The sequence below is a fragment of the Mirounga angustirostris genome, unplaced genomic scaffold, assembly GCF_029215605.1.
Source record: "Mirounga angustirostris isolate CCGP_5_RB_7025 unplaced genomic scaffold, mMirAng1.0.hap1 SCAF_5, whole genome shotgun sequence".
Classification (NCBI taxonomy): domain Eukaryota; kingdom Metazoa; phylum Chordata; class Mammalia; order Carnivora; family Phocidae; genus Mirounga; species Mirounga angustirostris.
This window is the reverse complement of record NW_026991713.1, coordinates 142,855,628-142,866,824: the sequence shown is the minus strand read 5'-3', so window position 1 is coordinate 142,866,824 and position 11,197 is coordinate 142,855,628.

Here is an 11,197-nt window from a genome sequence, read left to right as displayed (position 1 = left end):
TATATTCATTTACTTTTTTTTTTTTTTTTTAAAGATTTTATTTATTTGACAGAGAGCGAGAGAGGGGAGCTGGAGAGGGAGAAGCAGCCTGGAGAGGGAGACACAGACTCCCCGCTGAGCAGGGAGCCCAATGTTGGGTTCGATGTGGGGCTCGATCCCAGGATGCCAGGATCATGACCTGAGCCGAAGGCAGACGCTTAATGACTGAGCCACCCAGGTGCCCCTATATTCATTTACTTTTATTTATTTATTTATTTTTTAAGATTTTATTTATTTATTTGACAGAGAGAGAGACAGCGAGAGAGGGAACACAAGCAGGGGGAGCAGGAGAGGGAGAAGCAGGCTTCCTGCCGAACAGGGAGCCCGATGTGGGGCTCGATCCCAGGACCCTGGGATCATGACCTGAGCTGAAGGCAGACGCTTAACCGACTGAGCCACCCAGGCGCCCCTCATTTACTTTTAAAGAAAAGTATTTGCCAGAGGAACTTTTTGACTGATGAGCTTCTTTGTTTTAACAATAACACTGCAGTTTTCATCGCCTGTGAAATGTATGCGGATTCTTGAATTTCTCAGAGTTCTCATGATTAACACTTTTCGTCCAATCCCCAAACTTTAATTTCAGACTTTATTTACTTTAGCTGTCTCGGCCAACACAGTAGAAACCATATGCCAAGGCCCTATCCCATAGCTGTGCTCTGTAGGGACCAGACTTAATGTACACTAAGACAGTGTAGGGGCGCCTGGGTGGCTCTGTTGGTTGAGCGTCCGACTCTTGATTTCAGCTTGGGTCATGATCTCAGGGTCGTGCCCTGCATTGGGCTCTGCGCTCAGTGGGGAGTCTGCTTCTCTCTCTCTCCCACCATCTCTCCCTGCCCCTCCCACCCTGCTTGCGTGCTCTCTCTGAAATAATAAAATCTTAAAAAAAAATTAAGGCAGTGTATCTATTTGGAATGCATATGGATATAAACAACAGAAAGCCCTACTTTACAGACTGATACCAATAAAAAACTATTTTTTCCTATGTAGTAAAAAGTTCAGGGGAAATGTCCTGGGGCAAGTATCAATGATCACCAGGAACTCAAGCTTCTTTCTACTTTTCTATTCCTCTATCCTTAGCAGAGGCCTTTATTCTCAAGCCTCTTGCCTCCTGGTTGCAAGATGGCTGCTGCACCTCCAGGCCTCACACTTATGTTCCAATCCGGAAGAAGGAGGGAGGAAGGGTGAAAGGATGCAGAGCTTTCCCTTAGCAGGTCCTTATCTTCTTATTTAGGTGGAGAAGTCCTCCCCTGGGCTTGGGAAAGCCAAGTGTCTGGTTTATATTAACTATCTTATTTAATGCCTATTTTAAACATCTGAGGTAGGTCATATTTCCCCTGCGTTACAGATGTGGAAGCTTAGAGAACTTAGTAACTTTCCCAAGGTCACACCGTCAGTGGCAGAACTAAGACTAACCGTGATAACACACTATGTTTTTCCAGCCTGCGTTTCGTCATTGCATACAAAGCAATTCCTTGTTCGTTTTTTTTCATTTGGGTCTCCTGAACCTCGTGGAGATGGGCAAGGCAGGTATTAGAATAGCCTCATGTCACAGAAGAGGAAGTAAATGATGACTTGCCCAAGGCACCCAGCCGGCAACTTTCATTGAACTGGGCTTAATCTCCAGTCTCCTGTCCTGTCTTCTGGACCCCGCGGTCTGTGTGCGGTTGAGGAGCTCTGGATTCCTTGAGGGACATGGACACACGGAAGGAAAAGGTGCAAACATTTAAGTTTGCACAGGCTCAGCTTCTGGGAGTTTTCTGCCGATTCTCCCCCTCCTTTTTTTCCCTATAGTTTTCATCCCTCTGACGTATTTTATTTTCTAACTGGAAGTTTGTACCTCTTCATCCCCTTTGCCTATGTCACCCAACCTCCCCCCCCCCGTCCCCTCTGGCAACCACTAGTTTCTTCTCGGTACTTAGGAGTCCACTTCCGTTTTGTTTGTTCATCTGCTTTGTTTTGTTTTATTTGGATTCCACATATAAGCAAAATCATATGGTATTAGTCGTTTTCTGTCTGACTTATTTCACTTAGCAGAATACCCTTGAGGTCCATCCACATCGTTGTGAATGGCAAGATCTCATTTTTTTATGGCTGAATTATATTCCATTGTGTGTATGTATGTGTGTGTGTGTATGTATATCATATCTTCTTATCTGTTCATCTACTGATGGATACTTAGGTTGTTTCCATATCTTGACTATTGTAAATAATGCTGCAGTAAACATAGGGGTACATACATCTTTTTGAATGAATGCTTCATTTTCTTTGGGTAAATACCCGGAAGTGAATTACTGGGTTGTAGGGTAGCTCTTATTTTCAATTTTTTTGAGGAACCTCCGTGCTATTTTCCACAGTGGCTGTGCCAGTTCACAATCCCACCAACCGTGCACAAGGGTTCTCTTTCCCCCACATGCTTGCAACACTTGTTCTCTCTTATCTTTTTGATGATAGCCGTTCTGACTGGTGTGGGATGACATCTCACTGTGGTTTTGATTTGCGTTTCCCTAATGAGTGATGTGGAGCATCTCTTCATGTGTTTCCTGTCCCTGCCCTGCCCCTTGCAGGGATGGGAGGGTGAGTCTGGGACTACGCGGTGATGCACACCACTTTGTTTTAGAAGAGACCCTATGCACAGAGGGGTCTGCGTTGCCTTTCTACACCCATGGGTTCCACTCTTTTAGTGCGTGTGCTTTCCAGTTTTACTGCAGACAGGTACCTGCTGCAGGAAGGGGAGTTTCCTAGACCGAAAAGTCAGACTCTATCTTAAGTATTATTTTCCTCTTCTGGAACACAGGTCACAGAGGAGGGAATAATTCTTGAAAACCCAGTCTGATTACATGGTAAAAGGAAAGAAGAAAACTGATTCCAAGTGAATTTCCTGTTGGCCTTGATAGAATTAAATTAATTAATTAAATAAAACCCCCAGTAATCCATTTTTTTTTAAAGCCTGTGTGTATCATGACGAATGTGGCTCTGAGCTCTGACCTCAGTGCTTGGGTCATGGGTCTTTGAGAAAAATCTGTAAATGATTTATAGAAGAGCAGACACGAAGGCTCCAACTACAGTGAATAGATGAACATGATGGGTTGCAGCATTTGGATAAAAAGATACCCATTTTAAAATAGAAGTATGATATTTTGATGTTGTGTTAAGTAAGAAAATGTTGGTAATCACAGGGAGCAGATTGGTATTATTATTATTTTTTTAAACATGGGCTTTTTTTTTTTTTTAAAGATTTATTTATTTGACAGAGAGAGAGACAGCGAGAGCAGGAACACAAGCAGGGGGAGTAGGAGAGGGAGAAGCAGGCTTCCCGTGGAGCAGGGAGCCCGATACGGGGCTCGATCCCAGGACCCTGGGATCATGACCTGAGCCGAAGGCAGACGCTTAACGACTGAGCCACCCAGGCACCCCAACAGATTGGTATTATGATGAGACCTTAACTTGGTTCTCAGTATGGAGGCACATAGTAGGTACTCAATAAAATATTCACTGAATACGTCTGGGAGTCAAGCCCACTTAATGAATTGATCACTGGACTTTTGGCACCACAATCAGATAAACAATTTTAAAGTAGCCTGTGTATTCTGTGGTTATTCCGTGACTCCAAATGATCTCTAAAATAAGCCATTATCAAATTGGTGTTGCGAATTAGAGGGCAAAAGCCCAAACTTAAATCCGCTTTCACGGAGGAAACCTCACGGGGTAATCATTTCTTCCCTGCTCTTGCTAGTGGTCTGAAATGTGAGCAGCATTAGCGGCTAACACAAGCAAGCAGGCTGCCTGCTGGGTCCCAGTCGGCTTGGGATCAATGCAAATCGAGGGGCTGCCCAGGAGCTAACCACCCAGACACAACGATGTGCTGTGCTGGCGGTCCACTGCTGGATGCGAATGGAGGGTTTTTAAGTGTTCCTAGCTGCTCTTTCTTACAAGCACAGAAGCAGCAGCCAGGATAGAGCCCTTCTTTGGGTGTGTCTTCTCCATCCTCCTGTCCTTCCAGCTGCTCAGGCCGATGACCTTGGAGTCGTCTTGACTCCTGTTTCTCTCACGTTCCTCGTTGGATATGTGAGCAAACCCACTGGCCCTGCTTTGAGAACATATGTGTTGTGTCACCACTGTTAACTGCCTTCACTGATACTGTGCTAGACCAAGTTACAGTCATTTCACACCTGGGCTCCCGAAGCAGCCGCCTCGCTGGTTTTCCTGCTTCTGCCCTGTCTTCTTACGTGTGATGTTCAACACAGTGGGCAGAGGGATCCTTTCTACAGGCTTAAGACCAATCATGTAACTCTTCTCCATTCTTCTCTGAATTCTCCAGATCCTCATCCTGCTTGGAGTAAAACCTCAAGTCCTTCCAGTGGCTTATCACCCCCATGGCTTCTCTGAATTGATCTGCCACTCTCCCTGCTTTCTGTGCTTGGACCACATGGGCCTCCTTCCTGTTCCTGGAGCACATCAGGTGGGCTCCTGTCTCCACGCAGTTCTTGCTACCTCGATCCCTCTGCCTGTGACATTGTTCCCCAGATATCCACATGGTCCCTTCTCTCACATTCTCCAAATCTCTGCCCAAATGTGTCCTCCTCAGTGAGACCTCATCACCCTGTTTAAAACTGCAGCTATGTATTTAAAACTATTAGGTTTGCTATAGTTTTTTGGGGGGGGGATAGGTATTTTTTTTTATTAGGTTAAGGAAGTTTCTATTCCTAGTTTGCTGAAAGTTTAAAAAATGGATAGTTATTGAATTTCATTGATTTCATTGATTTTTTACCTCTGCCTACTGAGATCATCATGCCTCCTTTAATATGGCAATGTGGTTAATTGTATTAATATATTTTCCAATATTAAACCAGTCCTGTATTTCTGGAATATCCAAGTGGCCCAATAGGGGGAATGCAAGCAGAGTATGGCAATCTTGCTGAGTTGAGGAGACAGATATAGGCATTTGAAGAGGCTGAAGCAGTTGGAATTTGCAGAGCAGAGTCCCAGAGAGGAGGATCCTAGGCAAAGAAAGAGTTCTAAAAATCTGGAGACTGTTACTGAACACCAAGCCACAAATACACAGGGGATAATACTGGAGTTCTAAACAGCTAGAGTGGAGAGTCATCACTGAACACATGGGCATTCATAGAGAGCCCAGAAGGGTCAGTGTCACTAGTTAAGCTGAAGTATTTCTATAGGAAAGGCTATTAAAGATCTGTCCAAACAAAGCTTAAAAACATGCTTTGAGAGAATTAACCTAATCAGCAAATAACCTAGCTTCCTGTTAGAACAAAGTCTGATACTCTTGAAAAGAAGGCAACAAACTCTAGCACTCAACAATGCACAATTCACAATGTCCAGCATCCAACAAAAAATTACTTGACATGAGAAGAGGTGATCAAATGTGATCCATAATCTGGAGCAGTATCAGTCAATAGAAACAGTCAGAAATGACAGAGATGAAATGAATCACAGACAAGGACTTTAAATCATCTATTGTAAATATCCTCAAAGACTTAAAGGAAATCATGTAATGTGGAGAAAAGTGTAAGATATTTTAAAAAACCCAAATGGTCCTTGTGGCACTGAAAATTTCAATATATGAAATGAAAATTTCACCAGATGGGATTAATAGAAGATTAGATTCTGCAGAAGAACAGATTGGTGAACTCATAAACATAGGAATGGATACTATTCACACTAATGCACAGAGAAAAAAAAGAAAACCCCACCAGATCCTCCCTGACCTGTGGGACAATGTTGAGCAGCATGTGTATGTGTGATTGTGTGTAATGGAAGTCCCAGGAAGAAGAAGGTCAAGAAAGAAATAGATTTGAAGAGGGCACCTGGTGGCTCATTTGGTTAAGCATTTGCCTTCAGCTCAGGTCATGATTCCAGAATCCCAGGATCAAGTCCTGCATCGGGCTTCCTGCTAAGCAGGGAGTCTGCTTCTCCCTCTGACTCTCCCCCCTCTCCCTCAGTGCTTTCTCTCTCAAATAAATAAATAAAATCTTTAAAAAAAAAAAGAAATAGATTTGAAGAGCTAATGGCCAAAGTTTTTCCACATTTAATGAAAGCTGTAAAGATAGTTATAGACAGATCTAAGACAAAGAATCCCAAACAGAATAAACATAAAACCAAACCAAGACACAAGATAATCAAATTGCTGAAAACCAGTGATAATGAAAAAAATCTTAGATTTCAGAGACAAAGATACATTAAATATAGAACAAAGGTTAGAATTACTCCAGATTTCTTGTCATAAATGATGTAAGCCAGAAGACATCAAAATATCTTCAAAGCAGTGGAAGAAAAAGCAATCAATCTAGAATTCGGTATCTAGTGAAATTATTTTTCAAAAAACTCTTTAGCTAGTCGGGTGGCTGTATGACTGTTCTGGCCTGGGAGATACGAACAAAAGTGCTGTGTGCATGCATTTATTCTCCCTCCTCCTCCTTCCTGTCTGGAGCTCCAGAAACTATCCTACACAGAAGGGGGGTACCTTTAGATATAGGACAGTGACTTTTCTTTTGTTGGACAATGAAAGGGCAACAGGATCTAAGGAGTCTGGTTCTCCAACACCATGGATTGCCAGACCAGCCCCAGACTGAGCCTTCAGGACATATCACAGTGAGAAAGGGTTAAGCTGTTATTTGGAGGTTTTCTCTAATCCTGAACCCAAGTCTAGTATGATTAGCTATTTGAAAGAATAGCAGTTGGTAAGTCTCTTACAAGATTGAGAACAAAGAAGACACAAATAAATAATATGAAGATTTTAGAAGGGGACATAACCATAAATGCAGCAGAGATGACAAGAATAATAAAAGATTATGAAAAACCTACCAATAATTTTTCATGTTCAGGAAAAAAAAGAATACATTTCTAGAAAAAAAAAATCACTAAGTCAAGAAAAAACAAAGACTTGAAACAGACCCTTGTCCTCTGATGTTAGCAGCATTATTCACAAAAGCAAAAAGGTGGAACCAATCCAGACGTCCATTGATGAATGGATGTGGTATAGACATACAATGGAATCTTCTTCAGCCTGAAAAAGGAATGAAATTCTGACACCTACTACAACACTGATGGACCTTGAGAACATTATGCTGAGTGAAATAAGCCGGACACAAAAGGACAAATATTGCATGATTCTTCTCCTATGAGACGCTAGAATGGTCAGATTCGTAGAGACAGAGGGTAGAATAGAGGACACGGGGGCCAGGCGGCAGAGAGGAAATGAGGAGTGAGTGTTTAACGGGGACAGAGGCTCAATTTGGGAAGAGGTAATGTTTTGGATGTAACGGATGGTGGTGATGGTTGCACAGCAGTACAAATATACTTACTGCCACTGAACTATATGCTTAAAAATGGTTAAAATGGTAAAGTGTATGTCGTATGTATTTTGTCAGAATAATTTTTTTTTCTTCTTAGGTATCGTGGAGCAGGAGGATGTGCCAGGACCACTCAGGCCTCCCCGTTGCTAGAAATGGAACACTGGCCCTGACATCCTAAAGCTTCTAGCTTAATGACCTCTGCTCTGTACTTCTCCTTTCTTGGCATTTCCATAACTGGAAGAATGGGTGCAAATATATAATATTATAGTACCTAGCTATTAGAGATTTTTATTTATTTATTTTTTAAGTAATCTCTACACCCAATGTGGGGCTTGAACTCACAACCCCGGAATCAAGCGTTGCATGCACTAAGGACTGAGCTGGCCAGGTGCTCCAGGAACCAGTCATTAGAAGGAGCAGGCGTAACTTCTCCTCCCAGCAGGAAGCCTGTTGATAAAGAAGAGGAGCCCCTGGAACAGCATGGCTGACCCTTGTTCCCAGACCTTTTCCTCACGTGAGCTGGCAGGTGAAGTCTGCTCAGCTGCCCCGCATGCTCCAGGCTTACAAACCAAGGTCCACTTTTAGAGCTGCCAGTGGGGATGACATCTGTTTGGCACTGGGCTGTGGGCCGGGCTCCGGGGTGAAACCAGCTCCCAGTGCCCGTCTTTCAGAGTCCGTGTCTGCAGGATGCTGTTTTTCCAGGACAGCCTCTACCTTCAGAATCACCTGAGTCTCACAAATGCACCAGGAATTCACCTTGCAGCCTGGCACATCCCGAGTCCCTGCGTGGGGCGGCCGCTCCCAGATTCTTCGCGAGAGCCTCAGCAGACCTGCCTTCCCCGCACGCCTCCCCCAGCCCCTCAGGTGTTTCTGCCTCCTGATTTGGAGCTGTGGTGCCGCCAGGCAGGGATGTGTCTGCGTTTGTGTGTGACATCATTGATCCTGGATGGAAGGTAGGTTTCTTCCTCACCCCAAGCACGTTTCTATAACTGTCCTGGTTCCACCTTCGTAAGCAGATACAACTGAGAGGGTCTGCTGATGTGCTCTGTGCAGGGCCTTTCCTGTAAGGGCAGCCCAGGCACCCACACTGTGCCTCACGGATCTCCCAGAGGCTTCTGAGCCTCTTCTCCACATGGTCCCACCCTGCCCATGCTGCTTACTTGGCTCATATCCCCTGTGCCCTGCAGCCCAGATGGCCTGCTCATCTCCCCCAGCACAGCCCCCTCCTCCAGAATCCCCCAGACACTCCAGCCCTCCATGAGCCCTCCTGGGACCAGAGGTCTTCAAGGCATTTTCTCGCCCCACCCATGTCTGATACCCTGTCCCTGCTTGCCGGGAGCAGACAGTGGGTGTGTTGAACATAACTAAAGTCCAGAACTGCATGTGACCAGTTGTGTCTTGGACTTCCACTTTGAGCCAGTGAGGAAGGAGACCTGCCGGCTCCCTGCATGTCCCTGTCTTGGCAGCCGGGCACTCCTGCATCTCCACTGTTCCTGGCTGGGCACGGGTGGGGCCACACCTCCTGCAGATGGTTCTGTGACCACAGCCTCAGCTGATAAGGAATCAGGAGGAAGCCCAGCTCTGGGCTGAGTTGTCATATGAAGTTAGCCTGCTACCCACCGCCCTCGTAGGGCACTGTGGCTTGGTTGTAGCAGAGATGATTAACACAACCTCCATCTTCTTGGGGGTACCGAAGCAGCCCAGGAATGCGGTTTTAGGCTGTCCTGGCAATGCTACCCTGGCTCTTGAGGATTTTCTTTCCCCAGTCTCCCTGAATCTCAGAAGCGCTGATTCCGCCCTGTCTGGCCCTGGGCTGTGCTCACTCGATGCTACTCCGGGAACCAGCACACTGAACCTGCCCCCAGTTCTCGGATGATGGGCCCCACCGCCTGCTTGTCTGAGGTCTGCCTGTCCTAAGGTTGTGGCAGGGGCAGCTACCCCCACATCCCCATCCCTCCTGAAGAATGGGGTGATACTGCAGACCTAAACCAGCCTTGTATGAACCAGGAACCCAGTACAAAGGAACCAGATGGAATGGGAGGACATTGAATGCAGCTGAGTTAGAAGGTGGCATTCGGGGACACTCCTGAGTTCAAATCCCACCCCCTCCCCGGTATTTGTTGGCTAAACCTTGGTTTTGTCAAAGGGTGGTTGAGGATGGAATGAGACAGTAAGTGGACATGCCAGACACAGAGCAAGCGAGCATAGTGGTAATTATTGCTATCAGGCTGGGGCAGAGAGAATAGTGAGCTAGACCCACTTCTGTCAAGGAATGGCTCTGTGACCTCCAGGACCACCAACCCCAGCCTCGGTGCCTGCCTCTGTCCCGGGGCTGTTTGTCTTGTCCGCTGACCTCCCAGCACTGTTCTGAGGATCAAAGGAAGGAGTACAGAGGCAAGCCTCCTGCAAACTGTAAAGTATTTCGTAAACCCAAGATGTTTGTATTATGATGTACACAATGTCCCAGTGTGCGTATACCCTCGTGTCTTTGAATGTGCCTTTGAATAACTCAAGATGGGGGAAAAGGTGGTTTCCTAGCTCTTAATGTTGCCAGGCTTTGAAACGTGCTTACACTTGGCTCCCACACAGGCTGAAATTAAACTGTGAACACACGTTCCCTGTTCATGGCCTGCGATTTTGCAGCTGGGTTGTTGCTTTGCATGGCTTCCTGTCTGTCCTCCTGTGATTACCGACTGGCTTCTGGAGGCAGGTGCAGAGAGAGGGAGACAGTTTAGACAGGGGGGACTCCAGACCCTGCAGCCTGGGTACCAGCCCTTCCTGCACCCCATTTCCTCCTCCCAGGAGTGGAGAGCCTTCGAAGAGCGATCCACACGTCTGATTTTAAGTTGTGGTGTGGTTGATAATACAAGCAGGTCCAAATTGCTAGGGAAGCACACAGAGGGTCAACTTCTTAGTTTTGGGGAAAGGGGCAAAAGGTCAACGCTTTCCTTGGGGCCATTCCTGTGGTGAATCCCATTTCAAGAACTCATTATTCCTGTCCCTAAATATCCTTGGCTGGAGAGGTACAAAAGGGGTCATTGCACAGGGTATGTGTGGAGGGGATAAAGTCACAGAAATGACTGGGCAGAGGAAGTGGAAAATTTAAAATAGATTCATTGTCTTTTTATTCTACTTGCATATTCATAGGCTTATGAACTGTTATTATTATTATTATTAATTGTGGTGGAATACATCTAAAAAAGGTACCGTCTGTATTAGTTGGCTAGAGCTGCCATAACATAGTACTGAAGACCAGGCAGCTTGAACAACAAAAATTTGTTTTCTCCTGGTTCTGGAGGCTGGGAGCCCGAGATCAAGGTGTTGGCAGGATTGGTTTCTTCTGAAGCCCCCTTCCTGGGCTTATGGATGGCTGTCTTCTTGTGCTTTTTCACGTCATCTTTCTCTGTATGTGTAAGTGTCCTAATTTCCTCTTCTTTTGAGGATGCCAGTCATCCTGGTTTAGGGCCCACCCTCATGACCTCATTTTAACTTAATCACCTCTTCCAATAATTTATTTCCAACGCAGTCACATTCTAAGGTACTGGGGGTTTGGACTTCAATGTATGGATTTGGCGGGGAGGGGGTTGGCATGATTTAGCCTGTAACTCACTGTAAACTGCCTGTCACACCTAACTGCCACACAGTAGGAGGGCCAGAGAGGAACCGGCCTGCGGGCCCACTGGCTCCTCCTTCCAGGCTCCCCACCTCACCGTTCTGTCTAAGGGAGGATATGGATGTTGCCCCAAATTATAACACTATTCCTGGAAACCGTGGGCAAATGGGACTCTTAGAACCAAAGACATCTTATGTAGGTAACGAGTTGCAGTTAGTTAAGAGCACTCTTT